Here is a 15,770-nt window from a genome sequence, read left to right on the forward strand (position 1 = left end):
CCACCGGCCAAAAAGGGCGATGGCGACGTAGACGAGAGAAGCATCTTTGAGAAAATCCCTCCAAAGTTCAGAACGTGGTGCATCTTTACGTTAGCTGTTGTGTTTTTCCTCATCTTCATAATAGCAGCTGGCTTCTGTAAGTCCCCTTCTGCTTTCTTCTGAGAAGACCCCTCTAGACTTAATTTATACAGGCTAACTCCAGTTCCCAAAACCAAAAAATATATACCAGAAGTTTAGAAAATCGGAAGAGAAATTAAGAGTGGATCACCACACAGAGGTGTTGTTAGGACTGAACAATTTTGCTGTTATACAGTATATTTAAAATGCAAGCAGTTCAACCCTTTGCACGGGCTGGATTCTCATTTGTAAACAACGTTTAGCTTGGGTTGTTGTAGGTTTTTCGGGCTATATGGCCATGTTCTAGAACAGTGGTTCTCGACCTTCCTAATGCCACGACCCCTTAATACGCTTCCTCATGTTATGGTGACCCCCAACCATAAAAGTAGTTTCATTGCTACTTCATAACTCATTTTGCTGCTGTTATGAATAGTAACGGATTGGGAGAGGGTATTGATTTTGTCCTGTGGGAGTTGTAGTTGCTGGGATTTATAGTTCATCTACAATCAAAGAGCATTCTGAACTCCACCAACGATGCATGTGATGGCACGAGTGGTGCCACCTATGTATAGTTGCAAGATTTAAACTGTTGTATCATGCTTAATCCTGCCCCTTTTACCCTGCTTATGTATAGTTGTATGGATTGGTTACTTCTAGCTGTCAATCAGTACTGTTTGGCTCCACCTCTTCCTGCAGGAGGGGAGTGCTTCCCTTTTCTTTCTCATTCTGCCATCAGAGTTCCTACCACATGGATGTGAGTAAGAGACTTGACTCTAAAAGACCCTGGTTTAAGTTACCTCTTAGCAACAACTCTGAGGTTTTTTACCATTGGGACCCATGCTTTATGTCCAGATCGTCCTGGACAACATTGAGGAGACCCAAGCACCTTCAAACTGGTTCTTTTGGTACCAAAGGAAGATCCTGAGTCTTCAAAACATGGGCCATCTGAACTGGGGTTGTGGTTTGCTCCGGCATTCACAGCCATTGAGGAAAGAGGAAACTTGGTGAGGCTTCTCAGCTTCAAACCCCTTGGACCCAGGACTAATTGAGACTGTAACGTATGTTTTCCTTCACCCCTCTGAAGTTTTCCAACTCATTGCTTTAAAGAAATGACTTTGTGATAAATAAAACTTATTTTGAGTTGTTTACAGTGTTTTGGGTTTTTGGGAGTTCCAGTTTCCTATAGGAGGGCAAGAAGCAATCCCCTGGGGGAAAGATGCCACGTCCATCCCTCCTTTATTGAGAATAATAGCCCCCAGATGCGACAGCACAATGGAACTGAATCAAACTTGGCACACAGAATTCCCATGACCAACAGAAAATACTGGAAGGGTTTGTTGGGCACTGCTTGTTATTGTCTATGCAAACACTGAATGATTAGACCAGTTTCGAGGGAGGCGGTGGTCCTCCCCTCAGGCAGTGAGCAATCTCAGGTCCCCTTTTTCTAGGGCAAAGGGCAAAGGAAAAGGCAAAGGGGCAAGCAATATTTTATACATACACGATCAAGATATTTCATACCGGAAAAGATCCCGTCCCCATCCCTCATACTAAATATTCAATAAAAGAAATTATCAATTTTATTTGAAAACTTGGAGTCTGGAGTTTTTTGAGAAAGTTTGTGGAAATAGACGTGGCTGGCAGTCCAGGGCAAGCGGCAGAAAGTTATTTCCTCGGCAAAAGTTAGCAGGATGGTTTCTGAGTTGATCGGTAACAAAATCCGCAGCTTGGTCCTTGGGGAACTATAACTCCCTCCCAAGGACTGGGCCTCCTGCCCGGCCCTCTCTCCAAGGTCTCCTGGGAGCAACCGCAGCAAGTCCCCGGGTGCGGAGCTGGGCAAGAGCGAGCAGCAGCGAGGAGAAATTGGCCGTTTGCACGGAGCCGGCAAAATTTGACAATCAGCTGTTTTCTGTCAAATTATATTCTTTAAAACAAAAAGATTATTTCCCGGGCGTAGGGATCCAAAATGAGAAAAGCAAGATAGCAGTTTAGCTGAGAATTAAGTACAGAAAAATATGGCATCAAAACGGGGCTGATCCACCATTTTGAGTTTTTAGCGGATACGGGGGTCCGAAAGGGAGATCACCGTATCCGCGGTTCCAATTGAAGCAGATTTGGCCTCCCTGGGACGTCTGAAAGGCATCCCAGGCCAGCTCACGGTTCCCCGGAGCCTAGAAAGATGTTTATTTCATGCATTGGTTAGCTTAGGCAATGAAGGACACCAATTATCAAGCGGAAAAGTTAAAAAGTTGCAATTTTCAAGTACTTTTATTAGGGATTTGGTCAGGGTTTGGGGGAAAGTGATAAAGACTGAAAGCAGTTCTAGTTTTGAGCTGTCTGTTGGGGCACATTTCATCAGTTGGTCCCAATCTTTGCTCCCAGGAACTGCGGAACTCTCCGCTGCAGTTCAAACCAACTTGAAGGCAGGGGCCTCCGCCGTTCTCGGGGTCAATTGACCTTGTGCAATGACAACTGCCAGGATTCAATAGCACTGAGCCATGGCTGTGAAAGTGGTGCCAAACTGCATCCATTCCATATTTTCCATGTAAATATCCAGAGATGCCAATATTTAAGAAGGCTTCAGTGTCGTGTTAATGTTAACTCAGTTTAACCACCATCCTGCATCTCAATGGAAACCAGCCTGTTTTGTCTTAACCATTTCAGACCTTGAACTGGCCTTAGCCAAAAGGAATCCCGCTGAAGCCAAACTAAACATCTTGAGGAAGGGCGTGTCGAAAGGGCTCAAAAACCCAAAGATCATTCAGGAAAACCGTAAGTTGAATACAAACAAGTCCTCTCGGTGCAGACTCTGGATTGGCATTCCTGCTCTTGAAATAAATAACAGAAAGTTTTGAATGTTCATATAATTTTGTGTAGCACTATTCACAACAAATTTGAGGAAAAAAAATAAAAAAAAATAACAGAAGACCAAAGAGCAAATGTTTCAAGAGGGAAGTGGGATCCCAATTCCTCCAAAGTTGTGAAGCCGCAGACACTGCGGATCCTAAAATTGGTTTGAGTCCAGTCTCTGCAATTTGTATGAGGTATTCATGAAAGATTTTCCCCGACCCACTTCCTGTGGACTGAGAAAACCGGAAAAACTTATTGACTCGAGTATAAGCCGAGGGTGGGAAATGCAGCAGCTACTGGTAAAAATAAAAATAAAAATAGATACCAATAAAATTACATTAATTGAGGAAACGGTAGGTTAAATGTTTTCCAATTCTTATATAAAACTGTAGTTTAAAATAAGACTGGTGTTGCATCCCAGATCAGGAAACGAGACCATAAGATTAAATCCACCACACTGGACTGTAGGAAAAACAATCCTTTTTTATTGATGAAAAATTGGTTACAAAAGAAAGGCAAATGCAAAGTCAAAAAGCCACAATAGAAACACAGCAATCAGGAAAATCTCTGAGCTTGAGCAAAATTCCAAAAACCATAATACAAAAACCAGGAACCTGTTAGCATCTCACTAACCATGTACTTGAAAACTAGAAGCCTCTGGGATTACCGGCCATGGAACACAGGAATTCTGCCAAGGCACAGCCGCAGTCCAAAACGTTGCTTGATCTAACGAGACACCCGTAAGGAGGCCCCTTAAACCAAAGAAACTATTCCTTGAAACGCCCCTTGACTTTGAAGTCTGGGCCTGTCTCTCCTGTAATCTATTTGACCTTCGTAGAAACTGTGAATCACTCCTGTTTCTAGCTATCTGTTCCCTTCGGTCCTCATTAAAAAACCCAGGTGTGATTTCCTCTGGAGAGCTATCACGGCTGGATTCCAAAACATTTTCATCAGGCTGTTCAGTTTCACTTTCCTCGCCACTGACCTCAGCATCAACAACAGTTTCAACACTATCAGGGAGAGATACATGTTCAGTGGCTTGCTCAGTTTGAAATACATTCAGAGAATCAGGTTCACACAGAGATTGGGGCTCAGGTTCACACAGAGCAGGCTGAACCCCAACAACTGGCTGTTCTGGCATGGCTGTACCAAGAGCTCCAACTTCTTTTCCTTTCTATTGAGTGTTGGCATGTATTACAAAGTTCCATGCATTTTGCAATAAGGTGGCTTCCCTTGGTTTGCAATAATAGGGCCAATGACCCATCAATTATCATGTTCTTTATTTCCATCCCTTTTTCTGGATTAAAGAGGGAAAAAGTGGAGGATTTTCCTTTAAAGTAAAGAAACAATTATTAAAGACAATTGCCTGTCCCTCATGGACAAGATTAGGAAGCCACCAGTTGCATAAAAGCCTGGAAGCATTTGTTTAACTTTATTGAAGACAAAAGAAGTTTCTGTTTGATTGTTCATTAATAAAGGACTTTGTTATACTTCACAAGCCATCTAAAGACCATTTGTGGTGGAAAATCCTTGAAAACTTCTCTTCGGGGGCCCCTGGCTTCCTGCTGGGCTCAAGTTGCACATCCTATTTTAAAAGCAATTCATTACAGGCCCAGCGCGTGACAGAACAAATAATATTAATAAATTAAAATAATAAATGTAATAATAATAATAATACAGTAAAATAAATGTAATAAAATAATAATAGAGTAAAATAATGTAAATGTAGTAATATCAATAATAGAGTAAAATAATAAATGTAATAAAATAATACTAATAACAGAGCAAAATAATAAATAACCTTGATTCAAGTATAAGCTGAGTGAGCTTTTTCAGCCTAAAAAGGGGCTGAAAAACTAGGCTTATACTCGAGTATATACAGTACGGTAATTGTTTTCCAGTTCCCACTATCTTATCTTTTTTTTTGTTGCCTCTACAGGCTGAAATCTTGGGTCAGAATGTCCCATTGCTGTGGAAACCTACTCTCAGTTTCCACCCTTCCTACTCTTACCAACTCCCTCGCCCGTCTCTGATGTGTTACCGAAACAACATTTCAAAATGACTATTTACAGATTTCATTCTCTAACAATTAATTAAAAAATTATATTTCAGCCAGGTGTGTCTTCACCATGGCCCAAAATTATTGCAACTACATATATAAGGGATATCTATGAAGAAAAAAAAAAACCAAAACAGTGAAGAAAATTCCAACTCTGCTCGTGTTTTTAGATGTCGTAGTAGCACATGATGTAGTGCTGTTGCCGAAGTATACATCCGACTCTTATAAGGACTACAATGAACGGAAAGCAAAATACCGTAAGTAACTTTGCTATCTTTTCATAGGGAGGTGGAGACATTGGCCACAGAGTCATGAAATTCTGGGAGTGGATATCTCCAGTAGAATTTAACCATAGTGTAGTGGTGCTGCACTTCTTCTCAGCCTTCTCCAACACGCACAGGAATACTGTGTTGCACTCCAGAGTAGGAAACAGGAAACCTCTTGTCATTAATACACCACACATTGGTTTAGGAAAAATACAATCCTTTTTATTGAATGATGAATATAAAATGGATAGAAGTCCAAAGGTAAAAAAAGCCAAAATGAAACGGCAAATAGCAATGTCCAGAAAGCTTGCTGAAAATCCAAACCAGTAATGTCCAGAAAACTCTCAATAGAAATCCATGAATAGAGTATAGCCCTTGCTAATTATCACTTGAAGCCAGAAATTCCCTTAGAGACCAGACCACTGGAAACTGGAAAACCCAGGAGGTTTGTACTTGATACTAAACTATGCTGGGTCTGAGGAAATCCCCCTCACGGCCACTCTTAAATCTCAAAAACTGATTCCGGCTAACTCTAATCTTTGGTTTCAGTTGTCAGATTCTCTCAGACCTACGTAAACATTGAGCCTCCCTGCGGTTCTGGCTTATCTCCAAACTGCGGCTGTTATCATTGACCCGACCAGGTGTCAAGTTATCTTGCAAGCTCAGGCCAGAAGGAGAAGGGAGGGAATTTTCTTCTCTTGGTCTGACAGAAACTTTCTCATGAGAACTTGGCTTTTCCCTTGAAGCCTCTAAATCAAAACCTGAAGGATTTTTACTGCCCAAAGTGTCTCCATCTCGAGCCTTGTCTTCATTGATTACATCAGCTTCACTATCCAAACTATCAACATTAGCATTAACATTAACATCAACATTAGCATCAACATTGGCATCAGGATTAGGAAATACAATCAGAGATTCAGGCTCAGGTTCACACACAGGCTGAGTCCCAATATACTGGTCTTTAGTGTCCTTTCACCAGTTGCATTGCTCACACTGGTTATGTAGAGTACTCTGGGCCCATAACCAATGTCAGGGGTTCAAAACAGCTTGTTGCAACTCAGAGTAAGCTTCACCTTCCTTCCAAACACCACCACACAAGAGCTGTAGTTTTATAGTTTATTGAGGAAAAAATCCAAGTCAAAATAAAGAATAAGCATTGCAAAGTTCCAAAGAATAAGGTTAAATGCAGAATATAGTTCCAAAGATCTTCAGGTAAAAACAGGAGACACAATCCTATTAGCAAAGTTCAAACCAGAGTCCCAGGTACAAGCAATGAAACCATTGCCCCAAGAATCACAATGCAAGAAATCCCAAGCGTACTGCTTTCCAGGCCAAGGTTATTCCATGAAGCTTCCAGGCTAGTAAGCTACGCTGAACTGACGCTTTCTCAGAGTTTGAAAGAGGCCTAAATACCTTTCTAACATGAAAACATTAGGCTCTCATCATCATAAAAGCATTGCGACGACCTTTCACCGAGCTGGCTTCTTGTCTGCTGGCCAGACAAGAACTCTGCCTGACCCGGAGATCAAGGCGAGCTTGCTGGGTCAAGTCACTATCTACACTTTCGGTATCAGCATGGGAAGGCACCTGCTCGCTATCTCCTTCGTTGAAATTCCTTTCTGCTGGGAACGGCTGTGTTGACACTGCACTGTCTGTGGGAGCCTCAGAAGCAGGCCCAGAGATTTGAGGCACAGACAGAGAGCCAGGAAGCTGAATCCCAGCAGGAATCTGAATCCCATCATCCTCATTGTCAGAAAATAGCTCAGCCACAACACAGCTTGAAATTCCTTAATATACTTTCACTTCTGTTTGGGAGCCAAAGAAGTTCTTGCTGTGAAGTGGTCTCCTCAGGAGCAAGAACAAAACAGACACAAAGCTGTTCTTTTCAACTGGAAGGCTTTTCTTTCTTCAGTTGCAGCAATAATACAAACAGTACAAATACTAACACAGTACTTGCAGTATGCACAACAAACACTCTCACTTCTGGGTTGTTGTAGGGTTTTTCGGGTTATATGGCCATGTTCTAGAGCAGGGGTCAGGAACCTTCGGCCCTCCAGGTGTGGTGGACTTCAACTCCCACAATTCCTTGAGGCTCGGCATTCGCCCCAAAGGCTTACCTTGGCCTCAAGGAATTGTGGGAGTTGAAGTCCACCACACCTGGAGGGCCGAAGGTTCCCCATGCCTGTTCTAGAGGCATTTCTCCTGACGTTTCGCCTGCATCTATGGCAAGCATCCTCAGAGGTAGTGAGCTCGGAGGATGCTTGCCATAGATGCAGGTGAAACATCAGGAGAAATGCCTCTAGAACATGGCCACATAGCCTGAAAAAACCTACAACCCAGTGATTCTGGCCATGAAAGCCTTTGGCAATACTCTCTCTTCTCTCTTTGTCCACTGACCTCCAACCTTCATCAAACTCCTACCCTCTGTTGTAGTTCAGCCAGCTGATGATGAGGATGAGGGGCTTGGCGGTGGAGGGCCTGCAGAGCCTGATGCTTCTGGAGGTGCTCAGACTGATGGGATGTTGGAACAGGATGGTGATTCCCCAGTTGGGAGAACGGAGGGGGATTTGGAATTAGATGTTGATTCTCTGTGTGAAAATGAGACTGTTTTAGAAACTGACAGGCAGAGAAGGGAGGATGACATGAGCTCATCCGATGCAGGAGGGTTGAACAGAGAATCTAGGCTGCTCCTGGGGGAAGAATTCCAGGTGCAAGCTGAGCCATGGGAAATAGAGACCTGGGAAAGAGAGCCAGAGATAGGCTTCTCAAAGCCAACGGAATGCCTTCATGCATTGCTGTCCTTAATTAGGGATAGGAAGGTCTTATGTTTCATTTCAAGCAATGTAGCGAATGGAGTAAGTGTTGTGACTCAGCTGGAATCACAGAGTGATAGTGTCAATGATTCTGATGAGGATGATGGGATTCAGATTCACAGTCAGTGATGGTCTTTAGAGTCTTTGATAATGCAACAAAGTCTTTATTATGGAACAAACAACAAACAACAAATATTCAATGGTTCAAACAACACTTCAAGGCTTTCTCAGTCTACTCCTCAATGGACTGGCACCTGGCTTTGATTAACTAAACTTTCTCTGTAGGAAAAACCCTTTTTAACTTCTCCCAGGCTGACTGTAATCTAAATCTTACTGATGTGAGCTCTGCTACTGGGTCGAACTGCGTCTCGATCACCGAGTGGACCTACCAGTAAGACCAGTAGATTCTCCAGCTGGAGTTCTTTGGTCTTCCAAAACTGTTTACCCTCCGAAATTCTTCAAAGCTTTTGGGCTGTTTCCCTGGAAATCTTTGAAAATCTTTGGATACTCTTAAGACTGTTCTCCCCTGGAAAGTCTTAAAGGTTGAAGCTTTTGTACAGGAGAAGCTTGAACACGTCCTGTACATTAGCTTTCCTTACTGAGACTAACTAAAAATGGCTCCCTCCCCTTCCCAATTGCCCTGAACAAGGGGCGGAACCAAAACTTAACAATGATGGACAGGTGACTTGCCCTATGACTGCAACCAAAGGAAGCCACCTTTCTGCAGACTCCTTGAAACTTTGGACTGCAAGCAAACATTTAATACAAAACAAATAAAGTTGGAGCTCCAGTCATACCAGCACATTGACCTTGATGAAGAAAGAACTTTAGATCGAGCGGACCATTTAGAATTCAAGGTCCGAAGGAGTGTAAGAATAGCCAACAAGAGGTAAGCTAAGGATCAGAGAAATGCCTTCATGTTTTGCAAAGGGTATTAAACAGGCTGTTTGAAAATATCCCGGTGTCAGAGCAACTTCTCGTTTCAGTCGAGGAGCTTACCTTTTGTTTGCCTGGATTTTTCATGTTCGTGGTTTCAGGACATGTTCTCCTGGGACTTTGCCTTGCTGGTGCCTTTGTGGATTCTGCTTTCAAGTGTTACCTTGTACTGATCTTTGGAACATTACTTTTGCTTTTAAGAACTTTCTATCTTTTACTTTTAATAAACCATAAAGACTACAGGCTGTGTGCTGTTTGGTGTCTTAAGCAAGGTGATTCTACTCTGAGGTTTGACAGTAAGAAGCTCCTGCCTTGTGTCATGTCTTAACTTCATGCCAAGTTTCCTAGTCAAGTTTTGCTACCAGTCTTGGGGATTTTACCATGTACTCAAGCTCATGTTTTGTTCCTTGTTTCTTGGACTAATCAAGCTCATGTTTTATTCCTGATCTCTTGGATCAATCAAGCTCATGTTTTGTTCCATATACCTTGGATTAATGTTCACGCTTTAACCTTTGCATTGGCTTTTTGTGACTCTTTTTACTCTTTTACTGTGTGTGTTTTATCAATAAACTGTTTATTATGATGTATTGTCGAAGGCTTTCATGGCCGGAATCACTAGGTTCTTGTAGGTTTTTTTGGGCTATAGGGCCATGTTCTAGAGGCATTTCTCCTGACGTTTCGCCTGCATCTATGGCAAGCATCCTCAGAGGTAGTGAGGTCTATTGGAACTAGGACAATGGGTTTATATATCTGTGGAATGGCTGGGGTGTGGCAAGGAGCTCTTCCCTGCTGGAGCTAGGTGTGAATGTTTCAACTGACCACCTTCATTAGCATTTGAAGGCCTGGCTGAGCCTAGGAAAATCCCCTGTTGAGAGGTGTTAAGATGTGCCTAGTTGTTTCCTCTCTGCTGTTTTGCTGTTGTAATTTTAGAGTTTTTTTAATACTGGTAGCCTGATTTTGTTCATTTTCATGGTCTCTTCCTTTCTGTTGAAATTGTCCACATGCTTGTGGATTTCAGTGGCTTCTCTGTGTAGTCTGACATGGTGGTTGTTGGAGTGGTCTAGCATTTCTGTGTTCTCAAATAATATGCTGTGTCCAGGCTGGTTCATCAGGTGCTCTGCTATGGCTGACTTCTCTGGTTGAAGTAGTCTGCAGTGCCTTTCATGTTCCTTGATTCGTGTTTGGGCAATGTTGCGTTTGGTGGTCCCTATGTAGACTTGTCCACAGCTGCATGGTACACGGTAGACTCCTGCAGAGGTGTTTATTACGATGTTTGGCTTCTTGATGAATGCTTGAGCAAGGTGAACTCTAGCTGAGGTCCAACCTCTCATTGTTCTGGTACGGCTGTACCAGGAGCTCCAACTTCTTTTTCTTTCTTTAAGTGTTTGCATGTATGCCAAGGTTCCATGCATTTTGCAATAAGGTGGCTTCCCTTGGTTTGCAATTATAGGGCCAATGACCCATCAATCACCATTAGGTTATTTAGTTCCACCCCCTTTTCTGGGTTTAGGATGAAAAAAGGGGAGCTCTAGTTCAGTTCACACAGAGAAGCCTTTCGTAAAGGACGTGAATCAGTTCCACCTGTAGAAAGCTTCGTCTTTTACAGCTTTTGCTGGGGGAATCCAGTCCCACAGCTCTACAGAGAAGCATAGCCTTTGCTGGGGGGATCCAGTCCCACAGCTTTACAGCCAGCCTTCGCTGGGAATTGAAGACCTTCTTTCCTCTTGGAAATCTACAAAAGGACCAGTCGTGGCAGCCATAATGCAATTTGGACTGGGTGTAGGGGCCCAAGCCAACAGAGCCTAAGACAGATTGCCCAGGTAGAGGTCAAGGATTTCCCTGATAGTGAAGAAACAGTTCATGAAGATAGTTGCCTGTCTCTTGTGGACAAGATTAAGAAAGCCACTAGTTGATTCAAAGCCTTGAAGTATTTGTTTGATTTATTGAAGACCTAAGCACTAATAAAGAACTTTGTTAAACTTTCCAAGTTTCTAAAGACTTTGTTTAGGGAAATCCAAAGGGCCTCTAATCCAAGGCACCCACGGCGTCCCGTTGGGCATACAGAACACATCCTGTCTACAGACCTTTTCACAGACCCAGTGCGTGACAGCACTCTCATCAAACTGATACAGGGTTACTATAACCTATATACAACAGTCTCGGCACTCAGCTACCACACCCCAATTACAACGACACCTGTGGTTAAGCCTGAAACACGGACTCTGTTGTCACTTAAAGGAATGTTGTGTGACTTTACAAATCCTGACAGAAGATCTAGAAAGTCCGAGAAAAGACTCCCCTTGTCCATGACTTTTTTCACTTTCTCCACATTCTCTCCTAGAAACCATTTTCAAGAAAGGAAAACTGAGGTCTGCTAACATGTGGCAGATTTTTGAGAGGAACATCTACTATATTTCCGATACAGAGAAGACTTGGTTCGATGCGGACAACTATTGCAAGACCCGGGATTCCAACTTGGTTTCCATCTTAAGTGAAAAAGAGCAGGTCTAATACCTTTCCTCTCTCATAGTTGGAGTTTTTTTAAAATGTCTTTATTTTAAAATTATGATACACCCACAAAACACGTACACATACATAGACATAGACATCCTGCCACTCACAATACAATTACCCCACATCCTGTCTGTGCCGTCACACCCAGACCCTATAAAAATAAACTAAGATGTGCTTCTTTCTTTGTCTGGGCGAACCGCGGGGGTCTTTCTTTAGAAGCTTGTGATTCCCAGCAACTGAGGCTACTGCAGGCTTTGAACATCAATACAGAATATTTATTTCTCAAAGTCCTTGCAGACTTGGCACAGCTTGTTAAAGTTACGAACAAAACATTAAATTGGTGAAACAATAGAGATGATCTTTCTTTCCTTTCCTTTAGTTACTGAGATAATGTTGCAGAATATACGTTACCCGAGATCACTAGAGTACAATCAGGAAGGAAGAGAACGGAGACGGCAATCGATTTCAGGCTTTACTATCAAGCAAGATAGGGTGTACAGATCACAAGACTGTCACAAGTTTGAAGTCGCAATTGTTCCAGTTTTTATAGCATAAAGTCACTTGTTTACACATGCGCAGAAAGGATCTGACATTTACACAGTACAATCATTAACTGGTGTTTTCCATGTATAGTTGCCAAGGAAATCTTTATCAGGTCTTGGCAGGCACGTTGTGACCCCAAACATCTGCTTGGTTATATAACATCTCAACTTCCACCCGTTACCCTAAGATGACACATATATGTTTAATTCTTTTAAATCTCTAATTGAATTATAACTTTTATATACTTATAACATAAGATTTGATCAAGGCAATCTCCTTTTAGTTAAATTCAGTCTTAATAACTTCATTAACTTATTTCTTTATATGAATAATCATGAAGGAAAAACACTAGGATGAAACTCTTCTAAAATTGCCTGCTATTTACATTAAGTAGTCAGAAGATGGCGTTCTCACCATATGACCTTAGATGTTCCAAGTCTTGGATCGATATATTGATTTCTTTGTCCTGCCAAATTTCTCTTGTTTACTTCATATCTATGTCCACATTGCCTAGAATAAACATGGCTAAAACAAACATTGGCTAGAACAAACATAGCTAGAACAACCTGATCCACGGTTCAGTGTCAATCAATATCTGCAGGTTTTCTCATGCTTGCAAATTTAGAACTGGTCTTCTCAGATTCAGGTAGGAACAAAAATCTTTTATTTTATTCTAAATTATTATGATTTCCCTTTATTATTTTATTTTTCTCTTAACGGCTGCCATATTAACATTTCCCCAAAAGGCAGAAGAGAATCCTGAGATCTTTTCACCCTAACCCTGAGCTGCTATGGTCTAGAAAAAAGCAGGTTTTCCCCTATCTATAGCTCAAGGTTAGCTTTGGAGATGAAGTAATGCTCAATATATAACTCGATACCTATCCTATCTATCTATCTATCTATCTATCTCTATAGTACTCAATTGCTTCTCTAACTAAATCTCAATATGCTTCTCTATAGCTCAATATAGTATCTCAGTCTTCCTACCTAGTGCTCAATCAGTATTGATCTTTCTATCTATTTCTTAATCTAATTAACTCAATCGTTCTTATAATGGTTTTTTTCAGAGTTACCTGCCTAACCAACAGCACATCTGAAGCTTTCTTCTCTACTGAAGGAGACAGGGGAGATTCCAAAATGGAGATCTCAACCCCTGGAAAAAGGGCGGTCCCTAAACCCAAAGAGATACTTTCTAAACCAATAGCTGCAAAAGGGGCCTGCAGTCTGGCTTTGCAGACTCTGATACTGCTTAACTTCCAAGGTGCTGCAGAGTCTGTAGCAGCCCTGGGGAAATGCAAAAGATTGCTATCCCATGCAACTAAAAGGTAATGCAAACTATGCTCCTGGAAGACAGAACACTGTCCGCAGTGCAATCCATCACCTTGTCTTCCATCACTCTTCCTTGCAGAGTTTATGCATATTTTTTAAACTTCTGTATTACGATGTACACATACATGGCAAACATTCAATGCCATAGACACAGAACACATATAGACAGACAGTCAGAGGCTATTTAACATTCAAATTTTCTGGCCACTAGGGGAGCTGTCGCTTCACCGTCCATCTACAACACTGATGAAGTACTTTCCACATTCCCCGCATGCTTTTGCTGGAGATGTTTTATGGCCTTGTAAATTTCTTAAATTAGCCTCCCCACACATAGGTGGTACTTAAATTTCCTACTTGACAGATGCAACTGTCTTTCGGGTTGCAAAGGTCGACAACAAGCTACACAAATTGGCTGGAAGCTCACTCCAACCCGGGCTGACTTTGAACTTACGACCTTTCGGTCAATAGTGATCTTAATGCAGCTGACACCCAGCCAGCTGTGCCACAGTCCCTTTCATTTTATGAGCCCAGGATTCTACAGGAATTGCTGTTGCAGACACTCCAATTGTTCTGATGTGGCAGGAACACGTCAGGCGACTCCCCAACTGTTTCAGCCACGTATTGTCGAAGGCTTTCATGGCTGGAATCATGGCTGCAGTTGTTGTAGGTTTTGGCCATGAGGCATTGTGCCGTCACACCCAGATCCTATAAAATTTAAACTAAGATGTGCTTCTCTCTTTGTCTGGGTGGACCGCGGGGGTCTTTCTTTAGAAGCTCAAAAATTCACAGCAACTGAGGCCGCTTCACGTTTGGAACATCAAAACTGAATATTTATTACTCAAAGTCCTTGCTGACTTGGCACAGCTTGTCAAAGTTACAAACAAAACAGTCAATTGGTGAAACCATAGAGATGATCTTTCTTTCTTTTTCCCTTCAGTTACTGAGGTAACTCTTCCCCAAATGGTAGAAAATATCCTGGGATCCTTTCACCCTAACCCTGAGCTGCTATGTTTAGAAAAAAAACAGGTTTTTTCCCTATCTATAGCTCAAGGTTAGCTTTGGAGATGAAGTAATGCTCGATAATATTCAATAACTCAATATCTATCTATAACTCAGTTGCTCACTTGCTATCTATCTATCTCAATTAGACCCAATATTACTCAATCATAATTGATATTCTATCTATCTATCTATCTATCTATCTATCTATCTCAATTAGCTTCTTTATCTATATAACTCAATCATTCAATCAACTCAATCGTACTTACAATGATTTTTTTCAGAGCTACCTAGCTGACCAACAGCACATCTGAAGCTTTCTTTTCCTACTGAAGGAGGCAGGGGAGATTTCCAAAATGGAGATCTCAACCCCTGGAAAAAGGGCGGTCCCTAAACCCAAAGAGATACTTTCTAAACCAATAGCTGCAAAAGGGGCCTGCAGGCTGGCTTTGCAGACTCTGATACTGTTTAACTTCCAAGGTACTGCAGAGTCTGTAGCAGCCCTGGGGAAATGCAAAAGAATGCTATCCCATGCAACTAAAAGGTAATGCAAACTATGCTCCTGGAAGACGGAACAGGCGTTCTCTCCTGACGTTTCGCCTGCATCTATGGCAAGCATCCTCAGAGGTAGTGAGGACCTCACTAGCTCTGAGGATGCTTGCCATAGATGCAGGCGAAACGTCAGGAGAGAATGCCTCTTGAACATGGCCATATAGCCCGAAAAAACCTAAAACAACCCACTCTTTCAGCCACTTTTAAAATGTCCCACTTTCTCTGCCCTCCTCCCTCTTTCCCCCCTTTGTCCTTAAGAGAACCTGACATCCTGTGGTTCCTCCTTCTCTCTCTTTCAGTTTTTCATCAGCAATCTGCTCTCACACCCTACTTGGATCGGCTTTACAGATGAAAATGTAGAAGGGGACTGGGTTTGGTCCGACGGCTCCTTTGTGCTAATCGAGTGAGTTTTTCCCATTTCTTGCTTTGGAAGGGGATGGTGGTCCTGAACCCTTCTGTGAAAGATCAGATATAGCGCCTAGAGTAGGAGCGGGTGGCTGTTGGACTTTATCGCCTCTCCAAAGGATGCTGGAAACATTTCTTGCACTTAGAAGGACCGACTTATGGCAACCTTAGAGTGAACCTTTCACAGTGCGTGCCTTTATGCAGAGGGAACATCAGCACTGTACTGAAGCACTCGTAAGTATTGGCATCTCAGGATGTTTACCTGGGAAATGAACATGAAATTTAGAATGCCTATACATGGAATCATGGGCCTTGTAGTTTTCCAAGGTCTTTAGCCTTCTCTGCCAAAGAGAGTTGGTTCCTCAGCAACCTACAACTCCCAGGAGTTCC

The 15,770-nt window shown here is 42.3% G+C and overlaps 1 protein-coding gene across 1 annotated transcript in view; it reads left to right on the top strand.

The window, feature by feature from the left end:
- Positions 1-12,674: 12,674 nt before the first annotated feature.
- LOC132775523 (CD209 antigen-like protein C) overlaps positions 12,675-15,770 on the top strand; it is a 41,065-nt gene continuing 37,969 nt past the window's right edge. The window contains exons 1-2 of the mRNA XM_060776242.2: positions 12,675-12,741; positions 15,275-15,378. The gene's annotated coding sequence lies outside the window, so the exon portion shown is untranslated. The remainder of the gene's footprint in view (positions 12,742-15,274; positions 15,379-15,770) is intronic.

Source organism: Anolis sagrei, chromosome 5 (assembly GCF_037176765.1).
Source record: "Anolis sagrei isolate rAnoSag1 chromosome 5, rAnoSag1.mat, whole genome shotgun sequence".
In the NCBI taxonomy this organism is placed as follows: Eukaryota; Metazoa; Chordata; class Lepidosauria; order Squamata; family Dactyloidae; genus Anolis; species Anolis sagrei.